The 21,922-nt window shown below is 50.3% G+C and overlaps 1 protein-coding gene and 1 long non-coding RNA gene across 3 annotated transcripts in view; one reads left to right on the forward strand and one right to left on the reverse strand.

Moving 5' to 3' along the window:
- The window catches only part of LOC144149812 (uncharacterized), an 85,634-nt gene that overhangs the window by 11,229 nt on the left and 52,483 nt on the right, over positions 1–21,922 (forward strand). The gene's annotated exons all lie outside the window — the stretch shown is intronic.
- Positions 3,717–13,490, reverse strand: LOC144148954 (uncharacterized). Its single transcript, XR_013318121.1, has 3 exons — positions 13,183–13,490; positions 7,596–7,715; positions 3,717–6,108 (listed from the first exon to the last, which is right to left on the reverse strand). It is a non-coding gene; the product is annotated as an uncharacterized LOC144148954 (long non-coding RNA).

Genomic DNA, 21,922 nt, shown 5'->3' on the forward strand with positions numbered 1-21,922 from the left:
CACTCACTGCTACATTGTAATTTTTTTTTATTCTAAGCATCCCCTTTTATTCATGCCCCTTGCACTTGCGATAGATGCACTTACGGTTGATGCACAAAGATTTGGAGTATTTAACATTCAATACACCTTTTATTAAAATGTGGTAGGAACTAAGAATTGAGCAAATGGGGCAGTAAAAATTGGAACAATTCATATGATGAAAGGTGTTGGAGGGCCAGAGACAGATGTGATGATAGTTCCAGGGTGCTTACTGCTCCTACCCTTGTTCTACTCTCCCCAAGTAGGAGCTGTGCAGTACGGTCTCCCACTGCTATTAACACTGCAACTTGGTGTGGCTGTGTGAGGACGCTGACATAGCATGTGTGCTAGGCCTGCTTCTTCCTGGCACCTGTGGCACTCTGCAGGGGGGGTGGGGGGACAGCTACTGTTACCTGTCCTGGGTAACAGTAGCTGTAGACAATTAAGCTCCGACACGAATTTGTCTGGAGGTGTCTCCAAACCACAGATTCCTGGGAGGGATACAGGCTCAGGTCAGCTGACAGTGGTTGGGGAAATCCGTGTAGGACACTACTCTGTTCCTGCCTGACAGTGAGACAGTGAGATGAAGCCACCGTCCAGATTGACGTGCGCTAGGTCGGTGAAGCCGCAAGCGGCGTTGTGTGCGGATTCACTCCTGGCCATGCCAAAGAGGGCAGCGGTCCAGATTAGATCCAGAATTAGCGGTCCAGAATTAGCGGTCCAGAACTTGCCGGTTCGTTTTTCGGGGTCGAGGCCAAAAGTTAGAGGTACGGACACCTCTTCGGAGATCTGCCCTCGGGAGAAATTTAGGATTGAAGACTTGGAGGTTTTAATTAACAGCGATGCTGTTGAGCAAATCATTTCTGTATGGTGTCCGCAGCTTTTAAAATACTACGAAAATGCACACCATTCATGCTCGCGTGCCTTGATACGTGTGCATAGTTTGTCGCGGATAGTGGATAGGCCACAGATAGTTGGCATGGCCGAGGAAAGGAAGAGGCCGGTGTGCTTCGACAGGCTCGGCGTGCAAAGCATCTGCTAGAGACGATAAGTCATGCTTACAGGGCGGCACAAGAAAACGTCGATCAAAACGACGAGCTCACTCTGGCGTTGCTCAACGTAAGGTAATGAAATGCCATCCCGCCGACGTCAACCACGGCACCACGACAATAAAACTCAACTTTGTGTCCGCCAATGATCAAGTCTTGCACGTGAGCGCAAGCTTCCCTGAATTTTTTTACTGTTCTGATGTTTGTGAAGGCCACCATTGCCAGTGCAATGGCTGCTGCTTCATACACCACTGGGGTATGAAGCGGGCCAGAGGCAATGGAGTTTCCCTGGTTATTGACTACAGCAACTAATATTACGTCGAGACGAAAATAGTTGGCTGCGTCCCTGTAAACCACGTCCTCACATTTAGCTTAGCATTTGCGCAGAGCTTGCGCCCTGGCCTATCGTCGCTCGTCGTTGTAATTGGGGTGCGTTTCACGAGAAGAGGGGGAATGAGGATGCAATCTCCGCGTTGTTGGAATAGCTACTTGTAAAGTCGTGCTGCAAGGAAGGTTAATGTCCAATGTGCTTAAAATGCGACTCCTTGTTTGGCTGTTAGCTAAAGCTCATGCTGCCTTAACCTTTGTAGAAAGTGTACGTCTGAAACTGATCATGGTATGCAGAAAAAGAGTTTTCCTCCATGTTCAAGAACCTTTCCCATGCATGGAATGAGAGATAATGGCTGGAGAATTTCAATCGTAAGCTTTTTTTCAGGTTTAGGGATTAAAATATTTTTGGCTCTTTTCCACTGTTTCGGAATGTGCCCTCTATCCCATCACATATTGAGCTAATGAGTGAGGGCTTCCAAAAAGTCATAACCTAGATTACAAGCATGTGTTCGTGATGTCGTTTTGCCGAAAAGCACATTTTGTTTTGTGGAAAGGGCCGTAATGGCAGCCGCGTACCTTGCCCGAAGTAATGTTGAGGAGGGCATTATTCCTGCTCGAGTAGGGGGGCAGTACCTTGGCAGCACAGCTTGCAATATGAAGAGCCTGAATAACCTTCAGTAGTTCTTTGTCCGTGCTACCAAACTGATAGGGAATGACACTTATGGCGAATTCCATTGGGAGAGCAGGAGCACTCAAAAGCACTCTGAAAGTGCTCTCTCCTGAGCAGGCGTGTTTCAGTGGTCGAACAGAAGTAGGAGCACTGTCATCCAGTGGTAGTGCGAGACCACTTTCGGTGCTCTGAGAGCAGTTGGGAGCAGTTCGATCTGCTCCCGCTTGAAAAGTCGGAGTGAGCACAGTACGATACGAAGGAAGTCACATGACCTTTAACGTCATATCCTCCCCTTTGTGTGTGTGTGTGTGTGTGTGTGTGTGTGTGTGTGTGTTTTGCTCCCTTGTATCGGGGAGCGCGGCAGTATCCATCGTGCATTTGCAACTTTGTGGAATGGGCAGCGAGCCCTACGAGCATGCGAATGCTTCACACCGCCACACGTGCTTTGCCCGGCTTTGCTCACACATGCTTTTCCGCAGAGATTGCTGGGATGCCTAAAGGCTGGAATACGTGGAGCGAACTTTCACGACAAAGTTCGCGCGGCAGGAAATCTCTGAGCTACCGCACTTATCCAATTCTAACGCGCCCCCGATTCTAACGCGCACCAGATTTTTCTGACAAAAAAACCAAAAAACTTGCACCTCCGTTTGTAACGCGCACGGAACTTTATAACCCAGACAAACGAATGCGGGAGAAATGGGCGATTTATTCCCCAAAGTAATTTCGCTCATCTCACTCCTCGTCGCTTTCCGCTGACCAGAACATCTCGTCCTCGGTGCCGCCAAGAGCCTTCGCGATGCCACACTTCTGAACGAACATTCAACCATGGTCGATGGGATCGTGGCCCACGCCTCGCACGCCCATCCCGCGAGCTTCTCCAGAGCCGCACGCTTCAGCCGACCGCTCGTTTTGAACGCGTGAGAGCCGCTGCTGCCGTTGCTGTTATCAAGCGCGCAAGTGGAACAATTTGACAATTTGTGTGAACGCCGATAGAAAAGTCTAGGCGCATATGGTTCCTGCGTCCGAAAAATCGTTGCTAAAAGCTTTAGCGCCATCTTGACATGGTGATGGCGATGGGTGGGACGAAATTTCTGCTGTTTCGGTTTCGAATCCGATGCTAACGCGCATGTGATTTTTCGGCCTATTTTTCCGGAAAAAGGGCGCGCGTTAGAATCGGGTAATTACGGTACATGGAGCGACGACATGACACGCGCCGCCGCGCTGCCGCTGGGCTGCTCTAAATTAAAGCCCCTCCGCCGCGGCCCTGCCCATAGGAGGGGCTTTACTCTCACTGAACTCCATGCCCAGAATCGACGGTGCTGTTCAGTAAACAGACCCAGTGAAGGAGCTTCCCACTTTGGTTGTACATCATTTAACGATTCTGCGTGGGGAGGGGGTGTTTCTTCTACTGAAATATTCGTTCTCAGTTCTCAAAAACGCTAAGGGCTGAAGAGAGAGAGAGAGAGAGAAAGAGAGAGAGAAAAAAAAAAAAAAACGAACGGCACCGGGGAGATTCGCACGAACGACTACAAGAACAAGTAGCCGGCAGTTTAACCTCTACTTCACCCCAAGAGATGGTGCATATGAGCAAAATAGCCACTGTTACTGGTTTTTGTCGTATTGGTTTTTGTCATATTGCTGCTACTGCAAGTAGTGTAGCCGGATCGCCCTTATTTAACCTGATAAATGCTATCATGTATGCCCATACAGCCGGTCGGGACCGTGTTTTCCCCTCGTCGTTTTTTCCTCTCCCACCTGCTCTCCGGGTGCGTGCCGCACTCATGGCAGGTGCAGTGGCCCTGCTCCCGCGTGCCCCCAAGTGTTCTGTCACCTACTCCTCACTGCACGATGCCACTGCTCCTGTTCTCTCAATGGAATTCCCCATTAGGTTGCATCAATGTATGGCTTGGCTCTTACCGAGATCGATTAAGCATCAGACGACGTTTCATGTCTTGGGTAGTTGCTTCTCACGGTGCAATCGCAAGCTGCATGCCAATTTTGTCGCAATAACTGAGTATTCTTCAATGTGTTGGTCAAGCCAATCCAGGCGACAAAACACGTTGCAACTGACTTTGTTCTTGCGGAGTTGCTGTTGCAAACCACTTTTGGCCTCCCACATGTGGGGAAGCTGCAAGTCAACCTGGCATTGGTTCCCTGCTTCAAATGTATAATTAGTTGCCTGCTCAGCATCTCGGCCCAGTTGATCCGCCTTTGCCTTGATGTTAGTTATTTCTCAGATATGTGGACCAATCACCGAGTGTGAAGAATCCCGCTGCACCACTCAGAGCCCTTGAAATGCATCTCAGTAAATGAGGATAAGTGGGCCTACCAGACCTTCGTTTGATGTTGCCGGGTGGTCGCTGCCGAGATTCTCTTATGTGTTGCGTAAAGTGGTCTTCCTTTACGTGTGTTCTGTAAAAGTGAGGCAAGGCTGCTCACACTGCTGCTCATCACTGCTCACACTACTTCCGGTGCAAGTGGGATGTGTATGGTCAGTGGTAAGGGTGAGGCCTTCTTGTTGGGCATCAAGCCAAAGGTTTTCGCTTTTTAATGGTGTCATGCTTGCAATCCCCACTTAGTGTGATGTGCATTAAAATCACCGACAATGAGTAATGTGTCGAAATGGAAAATTTCAAGAGTTTTCTAAAAAAGCTTGGTCAATTTGGAGGTGTTGCGAGAAGGGCTCCATACGTTTAGGAGAAACGTGCCGGTCAGCCATGTTTTGCATTTAGTAATTAATTCGATGCAACAATACTCGCATCCCGGCCGGCAAATTTCACTTCTCTTTTCTCAGACGCAGAAGTTTTGACGCCTCCGAACGCTCCAAGTTCTACACCGTGTTTGCCATTTGAAAAGACTTTCCACACTGATGAGTTCTACACTGTTTGTTGATTAGTACACACATACCCTGAAGTCACTGACCAAAGAACTGAAGCGCATGAAAAATTCCTTGCCGGCCTGACCCCTGACCCGACAGGCACAGTCAGCCCTGTGCGGCAGCAGCGGCTCACCATTGTTTGCATTGCTGGATGTAAACAAATCTTTCCTTTGCAGCTACGTCAGCTGACTCCTTAGCCATGATTGGCTATCCGGTTTTGCATTGCCGAGGCGCAACGAGGGGATTCAGTCCTAGAGCGATCTTGTCCTCCCTCGCAAAGCGAGAAAAAGCGATGCCCGGCTCATCACTTGCGATGTCACGCAATGTGCCAAGTCGCCAGTGGGAATGTGCCTTTAGACGATTGGTGAGCACTTTGGAACTGTCCGCTGACGGAGGCCAGACGCACGTGCAGTCGATTTTATGGGGCCCATTCCCCTTCACGCAGCGTCCTCAAAGAACCGGTGATGCAAATGTTGAGACCGGTGATTTCAGCACCAATCTTATCCTCAAATTGCACTAACATGGCTTTGAATGTCGCACGAGGGTTTCCATGATCTGTTCTCCAAAATTTTGAAGCACACCTTCCGTAACGTACTAATCATCCGACCCTGAAGCAAGGGGGGTTTGCCAAGGCCAATTTTCTTGTCCCAGTGTTTTAACTGAGTAGAGCCAGATGGAGAATTGTCCATTGCATCTGCGGACCCAATTTCTGAGGACCCCAAGGTCGGTAACCTGCTGTGGCTGGAGTCAACGATGGCCTGAGATGCTGGTCTGACGTTTTGGAAGAGGCGGGGTTCACAGTGGTGTCGACTCCCTTAAGTTCAGTTAGGGCTGCTTTTAGAACTTTTTCTTTGCAACGATAATGGACTCAAGCATGTGATGGATTTTGTTAATTTCTGAGCATGAATCGGAATGTCTGCCGTGAGTGTATTGACTCTGGGGGACCATGTGTCTCTGAGTGTGTTTGCCGTGGGAGACCGTAGCTGCCCAGCTCACCTTGTTGTTTAGGTTGATTCTGTTGGCATGGATATGGCCGCCTGTCCTCGATGGTTTTGGCCCTCAGTGCTCGACAGCCGACGACGCAACGTCCACCGCACACAATCCCAGCTCCGGGTGGAGTTGTCCTTGGTCGCCGGTCCACAGCTCGCATTCCCTTGGCTTTGCTGCAACCAAGGAAAGGAGCCCAAATGGTCACTCTCCCCAGATGAGGCCCTAAAGAATTTTTTACTGCTGCTTTCTATTGTCCTCGTCCTACACAAATAGTCACAATCTGCGCATAGAGTGTAAATCCCGAAGTGCTAGGACTTGATTTTAATGAAGCCTGTCGCGTGCTTAAGCTCCCAATCAGAGGTCAAGAAAAAAACGTTCAATGCATTACTGACCGCTAATCGCTAAAACGCTTCAACAAGGCCGAAGCCACATGTAGCCAAAGCAACAAGCACGAAATGAACATCGTACTGTTAAACTAGGCCGTACAGCCAGTGTCTTCTTGGCAGGAGGCACTTATTCATGTGGCAGCATGTAATGACTTTCAGCTGCTGCTTGCATCAATCTAGAGTTTTGCTCCCGTGAGTACACCCCATTGTTTTCCTCAACAGCTGCGTAGTTTAATTTGACCCAATGCAAGTGCAGTTACTAATACGCCTGCAGTGCACTGGCCTTGAATGCAGGATCACACATGCTTGGTGCATTGCTACCGTGGTATGCTGCACGTATCAACTCGACTCAACAGTGTGTCACCTGACAACCTCCAAATGCACACCTGAAACACCTCCTTTAGTTCTTTCCAGGGTGCTCATTCTTCACAGTCCATCAACTGTTGGTACAGCCAGAAATACTTTTAGGGGTTGGGGGTGTATGGAGGTATGGGAGAATGGAAGGAGCCTTGCCAAAATGAATGCTAGCACTTGCTTATGTGCAGCATAGTAAAATGTTTGGGGGAGGGGGTTCAAAACCCCTCCGCGCTGTACCTGGAGAATCCTATCGGCCATCTGGGAGGCCATCACTGATGTGTTGCTGGGGCATTCCTGGCTCGTTTCTCTCTCACAAAGGTGAGCACATGGCGGAGTTATTTGTGCACTTGACAGCACCTGAGGATTCACAAGGATTGTCAGCTGCTGATAATGGCTGAGCTGTTGGGTTGACCTTTTCTCTGTGCAGCTTAGCAAAGGGGTCAGCCTCGCGTAGGATGTTTACTAGCACTGATGAGAGGCTGAAAGTTGGGACGTAAAGAGTAGTCAGGCAGTGGATGTTCACACGTATTTAAAGAATTGGCCATCATATGGCTTATGTGAAGACTATGACATGCTTTTCATCACTATCAGAAGTGGGGTAGGTCCAGCCCCTTTAAGGGACCGTGGCACACCATCTTGCATTCGGGACAGACGCAAACACCCACACATCAAAACGTTCGACAAGTACTCCTGTAATGATGCCAGCATTTACGGAGGTGAAGGATAAAAAAATCTAAAATGAAGTTTGCCTTGGAGGTGCAGTGTCCCTTTGGCACTGCACATTTTTATACGTTTCAACACGAATTTTGCATAATCAACATAAAAAAAAAGTTGTACAACTGAAACTGAAAAGCAACACAGGCTGCATAAACTTTACCTTCTTAAGAGAAGCAAAAATAGGCCAGAAACATGCATACGCTATGCCAAGTTTTTTCTGCAGCCTTGTGTGCCTAGTGGTGGCTGGATGGCTTTTTGTTGACTTCGCCGGACTGGGGGAGTGGCTGTTGAGAGCCAGTGGTTGATCTCATGCTTCAGACCTGCAAGAGTGAGTAGTAACATGTGAACTTAAACATGCTGCGATGCACAGTTTTACAACAGTCAGTTCACCAGTGACCACATAAAGTTGAAAACGGCTTGTGCTTGCTTTGTAGAAGGTTTGTACGAACACTTTGATTGACTATGAGGTTTAACACACTGACACTACACAGGCGATGAGGCACACCGTAGTGAGGGACTAAGGTTAATTTTGACCACTTGGGGATGTTTTAACGTGTGCCAAAATCTCGAACATGGGCATTTCTGCTTTTCGCCTCCATTAGAAAAGCGGCAACTGTGGCCAGTTGCCGCTTTTCAAATATGAAGTCTGGACTAGAAGGTATGCAGGCAACGTTTAGCAAATATACATATGTGCAGACGCAAGGATGGCGAAAACAGAGCCTGCAAGCATATGAATAATCTGCTTGCCGGTTGGGAAGGTTGGTTGCTTAAAAAAAGAATGGTGCATAAAATAACCTGCTAGATACCATGTGTGCCCAAGGCAATGCTTAAAAATCAACTCGCCATTCCATGTAATAAATGCAGCTATGTAGTAAAAGCACAGAGGGGGAGGGAGGAATAACTGGGTGTTTTAAGGTGCACAGTAAAAATAGCGCAGTTAAAAGGAACGAGCCAAAGATGGAACTAGCGTTACTCCGCTTTGTTCACTAATTAAAATGCCCAATTTTTTTTCATTCCTCAAATTAAGGTACTTCCTGTCTCGTCGGCTGACGAGTGACGATGAAAGCGACCACACCGACCGGTTGATGGAACTCAAGTGCCTTTATTAAGCGAAGAGAAATAAACCCCCCCCGGTCCCCGATGGCGCGGCGGCGCAGGCGTGGAACACGATAGCTCACGCGTCACACATCCGGCGGGTTTGATCCGCGGAGCTTTCAACCGTCACTGCTGGTGTTTCGTCTGTGCTTGAATAACTGTCAGACGCAAGGCCATCAGGCATGCCTGCACCGTTGAACGGCACCAAATGCCGACGGTTGCGCTGAATGATGCCTGTCGGTGTTTCCACCACACATGAGCGTGGTCTTCTTGCTGGGCTGAGCACCTTTGCTGCGCATGACATATCCTGCACCCACACATCCTCCCCGTCAGCGAGTGGGCGGAGTTGGTGGGCGGCGTGACGACGGTTGAAGTCTTGACTTTGTTTTGTTCGGTTAGCTTTATCCTTAGCTGCAACTTCGTCGTGTGGTGGCCACTCCGGTTGCAGGGTGTCTGGCATCTTCGGCACTGTCGTTTGCAGACGTCGGCCCATTAAGAGCTGCGATGGGCTTATCCGCTCGCTCCTGGCGTGTCGCGGTACACCAGAAGCGCCATGTGTGGGTCCTTGGATTTTGTGAAAAGATCCTTCATGGTCCGCACCATGTGTTCTGCCTCGCCGTTTGACTGTGGGTAGCCCGGGCTGCTCGTGATGTGATGAAATCCGTAGGTCTGCGCGAACTCGGCGAACACCCATGACGAAAATTGCGGGCCGTTGTCGGACACGAACACATCAGGTATTCCATGTCGCGCGAACGTGCTCTTGACAGCCGCAATGACAGCTGTGGAGGTGGTCGACGACAAGCTGATTACTTCCGGAAAACGAGAGTAGTAGTCCACCACGATTATGTAGTGAGTTCCATCAAGTTCAAACAAGTCGGCGCCTACACGCTGCCATGGCCGATTTGGAGTCGGTGTTGCGATTAGTGGCTCCGAACGCTGAACTCTCGTCTGAGTGCATTTCTCACACGATGTTACGAGCTGCTCAATTTCGCTGTTAAGGGTAGGCCACCATACTGCGTCCCTTGCCCTTGCCTTGCACCGTCCAATGCCCTGGTGGCCTTCGTGGATTTGCTCAAGTACCTCACGGCGCATCAGGCTTGGAATAATGATGCGGCGATCTTTGAGCAAGAAGCCATCGCACACTGTGATGTTGCCTCTTTCCTTCCAGTACTCCCTTAGATGAACTGGAACCTTTGAGACGTTTTCTGGCCATCCTTTCTCACAGAAGCGGAGTAGCCCAGAACAGATGCCGTCTTCCGCTTGGTGCTTGCGTAAGGCATCCATGCGGGAGGACATGAGGGTGGCAGCTGCTGTAACGACTTCCCCGATGAATAACTCGATGGAGTCTGTCTGCCATTGACTTCGCTCAGGATCGTGTCCCTGAATAGGAGCCCTTGACAGCGTGTCTGCCGTGGCAATCAGCTTGCCAGGTACGTAGAGAACAGTGAACTGATAGTGCATAAGACGGATTCGCAAGCGCTGGATTCTGGGCGGAATCATGTCGAGTTCTGCTGATCCCAGGAGCGTGACTAAAGGACGATGATCCGTTTCGACTTGAAATGCGATGCCCCTCAGAAACTGGTCGAACCTCTTGACAGCCCACGTCACAGCCAAAGCTTCTTTTTCTGTTTGACTGTAGCGGCTTTCAGTGTCCGTTAGGAATCGTGAGGCGTAAGCAACCGCTCGTCGTTCTCCCGATGGTTGATCTTGAAGCAATACGGCTCCGAGACCGTATGAGCTTGCGTCAGCTGACACAACCGTGGGGTACGATGGGTCATATTTAGCCATGCAGACCTCTGAACTGAGCAAGCTTTTGAGCTTGTCGAAAGCAGCTTGCTGGCACGGTCCCTAAAGCCATGAGTTTCTCTTTTGAAGCAATGCCCTGATCGGTGCTGTGATGTCGGAAAGATGAGGAATGAAGTGGCCCACATGGTTGACACCGCTGACATCCAATGGGGTTGGTAGCTTGGCCAAGGCCTCGACCTTTTCTGGATCGGGAATGATTCCTTGTGCGCTAACCACGACTACAAGAAACTTGACTTGGTTTGCAGAGAACGTGCATTTCTTGCGGTTCAGCTTGATTCCCGCTTCTTCCAAGTGCTATAACACCTGCTTGAGACGTTGGTCATGCTCTTGCTGCGGTGCTCCGAAGACAAGAATGTCGTCAATCATGCTCACAACTCCTTCAAGGCCTTCCAGAATTCTGCTCATCTGTCGCTCAAAATATTCTGGCGCTGAGCAGATTCAAAAAGGTAGCCTTTGGAAACAATCTTCCCATTGGTGTTATGAACGTAGTGAGTTCTTGACTTTCTTCTGAAAGCTTCACCTGGTGAAAGCTAGCGGTAGCATCGAGCTTAGAGAATACCTTTGCTGATCCGAGGCATCCCAGGATGTTCTCGACTGAGGGTAGTATGTGACGCTCCCGAAGCACGACTGCGTTGAGTCGGGTGAGGTCAACGCATATTCGGTAGCCTCCTCCTGCTTTTGGAACAGCCACCATACCGGAACACCATGGTGTGGGACGGTCCACCCGTTGGATGACTCCCTGGGATTCGAGCTTGGTGAGCTCCTCTCGAACTGGTTTGTGAAGCAGAATCGGTACTCCTCTCGGCACGCTGAGTGAGAACGGTTTGGCGCCTGGTTGGAGACGTATCACGTATTCGTCTTGCAGCTCACCCAAGCCATCGAAGAGACTGTCCTTCAAAGTGACGGTAGAATCCGTTACACTGTCCACGAACCGTACAACTCCAAGAGCCTGTATCGCAGGGAATCCAAGAAGCGGTGGGTCTTGCGAAGGCACATCATACACTGTTTGCACTGTAGACCTGCCTTTCCAGCTCAGTTTCGCTTGGAATGTTCCTAGAACGGTGAGGGAGTAATTTCCTGGGCCCGTAAGCTCACCTTCTGGCTTTTGCAGCTGTTCGGTATGCCTGGAAACGAGTCCGGTACCACTGTCACCTCCGCACCCGAGTCAACCTTGAAGTTAGCGTAGTCCGTTGACGGCCACTTTTACGAACTTGGCTCTGGTGATGGCTGCTACGGAGTGCAGTGTGAGAGCTCCCATGTTCTTCTTGCTTTTCTTTTCGCAGACTGCTTCGAAGTGTCCAATCCGATTACACCCTTTGCACTTGGCTTGCCTAGCTGGGCAATCTGCTCGAGGATGCGTTGGTCGACCGCAGTATCTGCAGCTCGTGGTAGCGTCGCTTGTGTTGGACTTCGTAACACGCTTGCCGGAGCTCCCTTGAGAATCCGAGCCATGTCGCGGCTTTTGGAAGCGCTTTTGAACTTTGGCCTCGGCCACAACGTGAGCAGGATTCGGCTCTTTTTGGAACACTCCTGCACGGGCTTTCACGGCATCTTCGTTGATGCGAGCCTGTAGTCTTGCTTCTTCAAGGGTAAGCTTTTGTGTTCGGCACAGTTTGTCCACAAGGTTAGAGTCCCGGAGACCCACGACGAACCTGTCTCGAATGAGTCGTTCTTCCACTTCCGCTGAGGCGTAGTTGCACTTTTTGACAAGTGTACGCAGCGCAGTGTAGAACTCGTCTACGGTCTCGCCTTCACCCTGGGTTCGACGGTGGAAGCGGACACTTTCGTAGACCTCGTTGACCGGGTGGATGAACTGATCGGTGAACTTCTTCTAGCGAGCTCCAGTCTTCGCTGGACAATGCTAGAGTGTTGAGAACGCGGCAGGCGTCTTGGGAGCCCATGTCGTAAAGAAGCGTTCTGACCTGTACTTCTCCCGGCGCTTGGTAGAGCCCAGATGCATAGCAATAGTCGTCGAACTGGTAGACCCATTCTTTCCAAGAGCTTGGGTTCCCAAAATCGTGTCTCGTCGACCGACGAGCGACGATGAAAGCGACCACACCGACCGGTTGCTGGAACTCAAGTGCCTTATTAAGCGAAGAGAAATAACCCCCCCCCCCCCCCCCGGTCCCCGATGGCGCGGCGGAGCAGGCGTGGAACACGATAGCTCACGCGTCACACATCCGGCGGGTCCGGTAACGCGAACCGCCGCCCGAGCGAGCGTGAGAAACGCACCTTCAGCGCGCCGTGAAATGCGCTACACTTCCGAAATCTGGGTCCTAGTAATTTTTCTGCGTCAAGACTTGCGCATTGAATCTACACGGCACCAGCGGAACGGGTTGGTCACTGCAACAGCAGATTTTCTCTGGAATTGGAGTCTGAAGAAAATCTCAGTGATGTCAGTGATTGTCAGTGTCGGTGATTGCCGCGATTTAAATAAAAAACAAGAGCGCGCCTGTTTTTTATCCCTCGTTCGAACAACCGACAAGGCATCCAGCGTGCGACCGCGACTGCGAAGCTGATGGTGGCGCATTGCTGCCTGCCTAAGTTTTCATTCCAATTTATTTGAAAACACGTTGGCAGACGGGGGCGTGCACGAGTAGGTAGAGCGATAAAAACGTTAGAGCCCACGTATGCGTGCGACTGCGTCGCGATAAGTCACGCGTATGCTCGCGGAAAAGCGATCGCCCGAAGGCATATGCAGAAAATGTTGCAGTACGGAAGCCAAACTCGAGGGATTTGTTCAAAGGGCGCTTGCGATCCGTCAGCGCTCGGGTTACAGCACCGGCCTCGCATTCGCTACCATCGCTAAATCGGCGTACGCGTGAAACAGCTCTCCAAAGAAATTATTCGGTTTTTGTAATCAACCATGTATTAGAGGGAACTTACCAGACAAAGTCGTGGATACGGTGCGGGTGCACTTGCGTCGGCATCCACGGCGGCAGCCAACTGCAGTGTCGGACTTGCGCGCCGTTCCGGCCGTTCGCTGCCGCGGTTTCATCCTCCGGTGATGCGAAGTTATCGATGGCAGGTGGTAGAGCGCCACCACGTAATGTGAATGCGATTAATAATATATCTCTTGACGCCACTACCGATAATTGGGTTGAAACGCGGCAGACGACAAACGAGACACCGGTGTTTTTTTTTTTTCTCGAGATGTGGGCGCACAGCGCATGCGCTAGCACAGTGGCCACAGACATGGCGGCTTTCAGTGTGGCCAAGCGAAGAAAATCGCCCGCTAAACTTTTGAATGAATACCGTCTATAGGTAGATTCATCATGGTGCTGCGTCCAAGAAGGTTAAAAAATTGCAATTGTTTAACCTCATTGGCTGCGCCCCTGCTTAAAGGGTGTGGTCGGCCTGGGCCCCTACGGGATATGGTTTGGGAATACGCACCCGGGCACTTGCTAACTTTCAGAAAGGAATGGATTCGTCGGTCGACTACTTTGTCGAGGCCCCCTCAACGGGAGTAGGAAGCTTGCGTGAACTAGTGATGGGAATGGACACATTTCACGGCCCGTATGGCAGACCTGCCGTGAGCTCCTGCGACGGGAAATTAGCAGGACTAAACCGTTTCGGATCTCGTTCCGAATATTCTGAAATTTTTTCTGAAAAAACCCGTTCTGCAGAACACACAAATCCCGGGACTCTATGTCCGCCCATGCCTGGTTCTTGTTAAGATTCCGTACTTTATATGCGCTAGTGCAATCACTACGGTCTAATGCACGTAATGCACCCACCGTTCTGTTGGCTGGGCCGGCGCGATGAGTTCATGATGGATAGCCAGCGCAAAGAAGATGGACATAGAAACAGAAGGGCGTTAGAACCTCTGTCTCATCGCGTGTCCCGTCTCTTTCCTTTTTCTATTTCTGTCGTCGTCTTTCCGCAGTCTAAGTACCAAATAGCCCAATTGGCAGTCCTTCGGCCTGATCAGTGGTCAGCATAATTAATAGGCGTAAAATCTGTCGGCATAATACATCAAATATTGCGTAGCCGGTACTTTAGTCCGTAGAGATATATGTGTTCCCGGCAGTCAATTCAACAGACCCATGGAGGAAAGAATACGTTTTTTTCCCTCCATAAACAGCCCCTGCTGCCGGCCATGTATCCCTAAAAAATTCCTGCTGCCGGAATAATTAACTGAATCAGAAAATGCCGGTTTCTGGCATAACTCACAACAGTCGAATAATGCTGGCAGTCAGCATTTTCTACTCCAGTAATTTTGAAGGCACTCTGCCAGTTGTGACGGCAGCGCCATCGTTGTGCCGGCGTAATTCACGTGAGAACAAAATGCCGGCAGCCGGCAAAATAAGCACTTTCAATAGAAAAAGCACACAATCCACAGCGTCAAGCCAAAATAGTAACTTGCTATGAGCTTTGAAAGTAATTGCTGAGAGCAAAAAAAAAAAAAAAATACTTGCGCCACTCACACAACGAAATTTTCAGATAAGGCAAGTGAATAGAAAATAATTAAAGACGCTGAACCGAAAACTATTTTTGCTGCAGCAGCAAGGTACAACGTACTTTCTCGCAGGTGCGTGCGTTTCGTATCTGATAATTGAATGGTTTTGTGAGTGGATAAGGCCAGCTAGCACGTACTGGGTTCCGAACTAATACAAAATACGCTCCAAACGGCTAAAAACACGCCGTCGCAAAGTTTTCCGTCATCATTCGCAACATCACACAGTTGGAGGTAAATTTACTGCTAGCTGATGCAGAGCACAGCTGCAAGTACGAAGAATAATAGCAGTACGGCGCCACTGCGCGCCTTATTTCGCCCCTCCCCAGGCTCCCTCGGCACACTGCACTACGAAAAGAAAAGTTCAAACCTACTTCACCTAGCACACAGGCAAACAACGAAGTACGCGAGACACGCACACGGCAGAAAACTTCGACCACGCTTCGCCGACTTCTCTCCAAGACTGCAACGCACAGCGTAATGCAAAATAAAAAAATTAGCCGCGTATCTGCTCCTTTCGTTGCAAATGCCGTCAAAAGACGATAGTCTTTATCGGCTTTTGCGAAGTAAATGCCTCCCTTCGCTTTCCCGCTCACCTCTCATGTTGTTCCTCTTGCGTCGCGCTCCTCCCAAGGTAAAGACGCCAAAGGTTTGCTTAAATCATTTTAAATTTTCCGCGTTCCACTGCTCCAAACCGGGTGTCTCGATGCGAACGCTGCCGTACGGTGAAGACGTGCGTTAATCGAGGCGCGCTACTTCAGCGTTTATAGAACCGCGTTTCCCTACTCCACGTGCGTTGCAAGCAGAACGTGGAACCTATCTAGTGAACCTTGCGTAACTGTTGCCGGTTGATTTCTTAAAATGGCGCTAGAAGCTATAGTGGCGCGGGCGACAGCAGGCGACGGCGGAGTGAATTCTTTTTCTGCAGTTGAAGAAGTATTTAATTTCGCGAATTCAAGCATGTTTGATTTTTTTTATAAAGGAACACTGCAAATATCACTTCTGTATTGATTTGTTGTCTCATATTTGCGTAATCTCTTGTTCGTCTTCAACAATGTTGACAAGTATGAACATTACACCGGACATAGACGGGTAGATTTAGCTGTGACTATATAAGACTATTGCGCAGGCATTGTTTTGTTTTGGCCGGGTGGCTGAATCGGGTCACAGACAGACAGACGGACAGACAGACATACAGACATACAGACCGACAAAAATTTCTGGGTTTAAGTAGCCCAAGAAAGACTATCGTCTTTAAAAGAAAGAAACTGGGCACTCGCCTAATCGGCGATACAAGCGAGCTCGAGGACTGCTAGGCGTGCGGACAACTTTAAAAGTTTTCCGCGCGAGGCGTGCGTACAATTTTAAAAGTTATCCGCGCTAGGCGTGCGGATAGGGACAGCCGTTTTTGAGGTGTTTGCAGTCTCACGCAGAAGCTGTTTCATCCGAAACATTCGTCTGAAGCGAAACTTTCGAGTCACGCATAGCTTTCAGTATACTTTGGACTGTGTTTTGCCATTGGCTATCTATGCACACAGAAAAAAAAATTGTGCACTGGTCTACAGCCATTTGTGTAATCGAATATTCGCTGCATCTAAAGCTACTTTCGATGTACGCCGATCCCAGAATCTAAGGTACGTCGGACGTACCCCAATATCCAGAGGCTTAAGATACGTCCGACGTACTCGATACCCATAGGCTAAAAAAAGGTACGGTGAACTGTGCCGGTGGATGCCAGTACGGGCCCGTCGGACGTACCCGCAGGTGTCTTCCGAGCCACGCGTACCTATTTTGCTGTTGAACGGTGCAACGGGTCTATACATGCCACGGAGCCAGCACGCACTGCGCGAAGAAGCCTTGTGGTTGCCTCTGGAAATGCAAATCTGGTGCCACGGACGAAATCTGGTGCCCGTGTGATCTCATGCGATTACAGCGGACGATATTACTGTAATGCAGGGGGGCCTTCTCTAGAGTGTATTACCATCGGGATATTGGTCGCGAGCTAATGGTAGCACGAGGGGCGTGATTCTATCTGGCTCCGTGGGGACGAGGTACCGCCTCGAGTGTGTGAACGGAAATCCGAGTTTGAAATCCTCTTGCCCACAGTTTTGTTTTTTAGAGAAAACCAACATGGCTACGCATTTTTGCATTATTTTTAGCAGAGTGACTGCAGTGGTATGTATTACGCGGCTTTCATTACACGAAGCACTGCAACAATCACTTGATTTTTGGAGGCCGATAGGGAGTGGTACCATTTAGCTTACGGTGCACACAGCGTGAACAAAACACGGTTTAAATTTCGGGAACTCAGCCAGCCATTCAGCTAGGAAGTATATCTTAGGATAGACTCACGATTAATTCGATACGAAAAAGCGAGGAAATTTACATTATTACAGTGAACACAGTGTGAATGTTTCACACTTGTGGGTTGTGGCGCTGCACCACACTTTCAACAAAACCAAGAACCTTCGCTCTTTCGGCTGGTCATGGAAGTATGACTATATACGCTTCGCACTTCGCGATCGCTGCGCCGCCTGCCGCCGCTTCTCCGCGGCGTTTACGGGATTTGCGCTGCGTGGCAGATACGTGGTCATGCGGTGTTTTGGTTCTCTTTCGCTTCTCTTTGCCTTTCCACGCACTAAGCAACTGGAGTGCTGGAACGCCAACAAGGGCTACCCGGGAGGACGGTTCTGCGCGCTTCTTGGCCGCTCTTGCGGGCGTCCTAGGTGATTTCAATGCACCACACCCGATGTGGGGTTACAAGCTCGCATCCAAGAGGGGCAAAGCTCTTATACAGGCGATGGAGAAGCATGACCTCACACTTCTCAACGAACCCGGAGTACCAACTCGAACCGGCAACAGTGTCACCAATGACACTACGCCAGATCTAACATGGATGTCGGGAACGCTCGAGATGGAATGGAAGTGTGACGACGTCGACCTAGGCTCCGACAACAAGATCATTAACATCAATATACACGGACCCAAACACAAAGCATAGCTAGGGAAAGCAAGAGTCACAGATTGGGACAAGATGAGGAAACATACCCAAGAGCGCTGCGCCACACAAGAAGAAGTGGAGATAGAAGCCGAACATCCCATAGAGCCATATGCGGAATGGGCCAAAAGACAACGGGAAGCACTTCACAAATTTACACAGGAGATCATAACAACAACAGACACATCGTTCGTTGGAGTCCAAGCTTTCCAACATGTGGGCAGCCAGACACTCGCTGACCCGCAGGTGGAAGCGTCAACTACGGAATAGATAGCTGGCACGACGCATTGCACTACTAAGCAAACAGATAGCAGAATATGCCGCCAAGCTATGCAGAGAAAAATGGCACAAGATGTGTGAGGGCATTCAAGGACAGTTATCGGCCGGTAAAACGTGGAAGCTACTGAGACATCTAATTGACCCAACACAAAGTAAAACAACAACGAATCGGAACCTGACCAAGGTACTATAAAGGCAGGGAACTTAAACTCCTGAAAGCACTTAAAAAGAAGTACTTGCACACCGAGAAAGGAATTCACCCCCACCCGAGGAATACGAGAGACCCGAAAACGAAGAGTTAGATCGCCCATTCACCATCGCAGAGTTATGGGCGGCTATCGACGACAGCAACAAGAAAAGCGCCCCCGGCACGGACAACATTACGTATAAGCTCCTATCTAACATGTGTGGTAAAACAGCAAACGAACTCTTACAGTATATCAATACTGCCTGGGAGACCTCGACGTTGCCGGACGAATGGAAAGAAGTTGAAGTTACATTAATACCGAAACCTGGAAAACCCCCGTCGGTGGACAACCTTAGGCCGATATCGCTGACATCCTGCGTCGGCTAGGTAATGGAACGCATGGTCTTGAGACGGCTCCAAGAACACCTCGAGGCCACGATACAAATGCCGGCCACCATGTACGGGTTTCGAAAACATCTCGGAACACCAGACATTATGATTCAACTTCACGAGCTGGCGGTCAAACAGGCCACGAGAGCCGCACCAAGGGCCATCCTAGTCTTAGATCTTAGATCTTAAAGGAGTGTTTGATAAGGTAACCCACGCCAGCGTGTTACGCAACCTTAACACAACGACATGCGGAGGCAGGACCTTCCACTACTTCAGAAACTTTCTAACGGGCAGAACGGCAACATTGGCGATAGGAGGAACCAAGTCGCAACACTGGGCGAGCGCGGCACACCCCAGGGATCGGTGATCTCACCTCTACTGTTCAGTCTCACTCTCCTGCCCTTGCCACGACTATTGGAACAGATTGAAGGAATCGACCATGCATTTACGCTGACGGTATCACGGTATGGACGAACAGAGCAGGGTCTGAGGGGTGAATGGAAGAAACATTGCAGCAAGCAGCGAAGGCGGTGCATGAGTACGCTAAGTCGTGCGGCCTGAGCTGCGCCCCCAAAAATCCGAGCTCTTAGTAGTCCAACCGGGTGCTAACAAGAGGACGAGGAGTCAAATCACTGTACACATAGACGGAATCGAGATAAAGCCCACCCAACAACGCCGTATACTGGGGCTCATACTGAGGAACGACGGTAAAGCGGACGCAGCCCTTGCCAAGATAAGAACAACCACGGAAAAGGTACTGGGTATGCTGAGACGGGTAGCCAACAGGAATCGAGGCATCAAAGAAGACGACGCAATCCGCCTTGTCCAGGCTTTAGTCATCTCGCGGATCACCTATTCAGCACCGTACCTGCAACTGACGAAGACACAGAGGGAAGGACTAGACATACTTATAAGAAAGGCAACGAAGTAAGCCCTGGGACTCCCCATCTACACGTCCACCAAACGGCTGCATGAAATGGGAGTCCACAACACCGTGGACGAGCTTGTGGAAGCCCACCTGTCCAACCAGAGGATGTGACTCAGCTGCACCGAACATGACAGAAGGGTCCTCCAGAAGATAGGATGGAAGATCGAGCTGACGCCAACACCGGCCCTCATGCCAGAACACTGGCGAGAAAAGTCACGTGAAAGCCCCTTCCACGTAATATGACGCCGGGAGAGGACGAGGGAAGAAGAAAGGCGCGAACAGCAGCTCTGGAGAGCAGATTCGGCGACAACGCTCCTGACTTGTACACGCACGCATCCCTACTACAGGGAAGCGACAGAGCAGCAGTGGCCGTAACGTCTAGAAACAGGCTAATCACCACGGTATCCACGAGGACACGAGACCGGACCACAGTGGAAGACGTGGCCATGGCACTAGCGCTACTTCAACCCGGCGTCGAGCGCATGGTCACTGGCAGCAAGAAGGCCTACAGCAGCTACCGGAAGGGCTCGATCTCCTCCTTGGCAGCAAACATCATGAACAAGAGAGAGCCACCAGAAAGGGTAGTCGAGGTCGTATGGGCACCCGCTCACTCCTCATTAATCGGCAACACAATTGCCGACTACTACGCCCGAGAGATGGCACGCCGGGCGCAGGAGGAGGCGAGTGGAGGAGAAGACCACCCGACTCCCGTCACTAGCTTCAAAGCCATAACAGAAATATCCAGGGAGGACAGGCGCGCACTGGCGGCACCCCATCGTACACTAACACGGAAAGAGCAGACAATATTAAGAATTCAAGCGGAGTCGCTGGCCCACCCTACATTGCTACACACCATGTTCCCACAACAATATGAAGACACAGGCCCCTTCTGTCGTGAAGAAAAAGGCACCTTGCAACACGTCATTGGCGAGTGTACGTCACTCAAAGCCCACATCCCACAAATCCCATCCTCATCCAACAACCCCTACCTTCTTCCCCCAAAGAGCGATGGGAGATCCTACGGTCCAGCCCCGCCGCAACGACCCACGCGGCCCTAGTAGCCCGGGGCCTGGAGGTGCTGGCCGTTTATGGGCCCTGTGAATAAGGGACCACCCCGTCGGAGGCCGCCTCAACGGTGACCTCAATAGCTCAAATAGAGTTGTATCTATCTATCTATCTCATGCACTTGTGGCACTGCAGGGGTTTCGGCAGATAAGGTCGGACAGGCTGACGGAAATGACCCACCTTAACATGGGCGGGAGCGTTGTCGCCCCTGAAAACAACCCTCAGGCACCTGGACGTACCAATGCGGCTTACTTGTCTGATGACAATACCTTCATCCGCAGGTTTGATCAGTACTGGCAGGTCCTTCTCAGGGATAGACGTACCGATGTCATAAATGACGCCTACTTTCGTGTCTCCATACGGAGTGGCATAGGCTCGCACTTGTATGTCTTGCAGTGACGTAATCTTCGCAAAACCTCCAGTGCACTCCGATTCTCCACGTCGATGGCCAAGATGTTCCGCAGGTAATTTATCCTCACGTCGTTGACCTCACCCGGAACAGTAGCTTGGAGGAACGCGGAGACTGCTTGCTTGTTGAGCAGCCTCATGTTGTGCACCTTGGCCTCCGGCACGAACAGTTTCGTGTGCACAGGGTGTTTAGGCACGGGCTTCACAGTCGAGGTGCTCGTTCGCGAAGAAGCCGTGAGGAGCCTTCTTTTCGCCCTTTTTCCCAGGTACAGTTGAAACCCATCGTCGTAGTCCTCGTAACTGGGCGCTGAATACAGCTCGGTGTCCTCGGTGTCCCGCGTCAGATGGGAGGCTGGCGCGCTTCCTGGAGAGGGTGCCCGCCGGCGGTTCGACGTCGCACGGTTCCTCCGGGGGGTCTCCGTCCATCAACCCTCGAATAATAGCGGTGTCCTGTAGTTTAAGGGTGAAACCACCACAAAATATCGCAGACGAACCAAGCAGCGTTTCACAATAGGCACTTCCCTGTGACGTATAGAAATTGCTATAAATGTGGCGATGTGGTTGCTATTGCTTCGTATTTTGATACCTCCGTTATTTTTTGGGAGTTTGCGATGGAATCGGTATCACTGTTATGGTAACACAGCAGTCTTTCCAATGAACCGAACTTGTATTTTGTCTTCATGGCTCCTTTAATTACATATGGTGGTACACTCTGTGGAAATTGCCTACATGCAGTGACGGAGCAAAACAGAATAACAGCGAATATGTGAAGCACTGTAAATGTCTGAAGGAAGTCAAGGAAACTATGAGGGAGGTAAAAGGTCATAGGGGAAATAAAGTGACGCAAAAAAATGGAATCAAAAAGACCAATTGGGAAGGCCCGTGTCGCGGAAAAAAACTTTTGCGTCAATTCTA

Source organism: Haemaphysalis longicornis, unplaced genomic scaffold, assembly GCF_048455015.1.
Source record: "Haemaphysalis longicornis isolate Haplotype H1 unplaced genomic scaffold, Haemaphysalis longicornis Haplotype H1 scaffold_8, whole genome shotgun sequence".
In the NCBI taxonomy this organism is placed as follows: Eukaryota; Metazoa; Arthropoda; class Arachnida; order Ixodida; family Ixodidae; genus Haemaphysalis; species Haemaphysalis longicornis.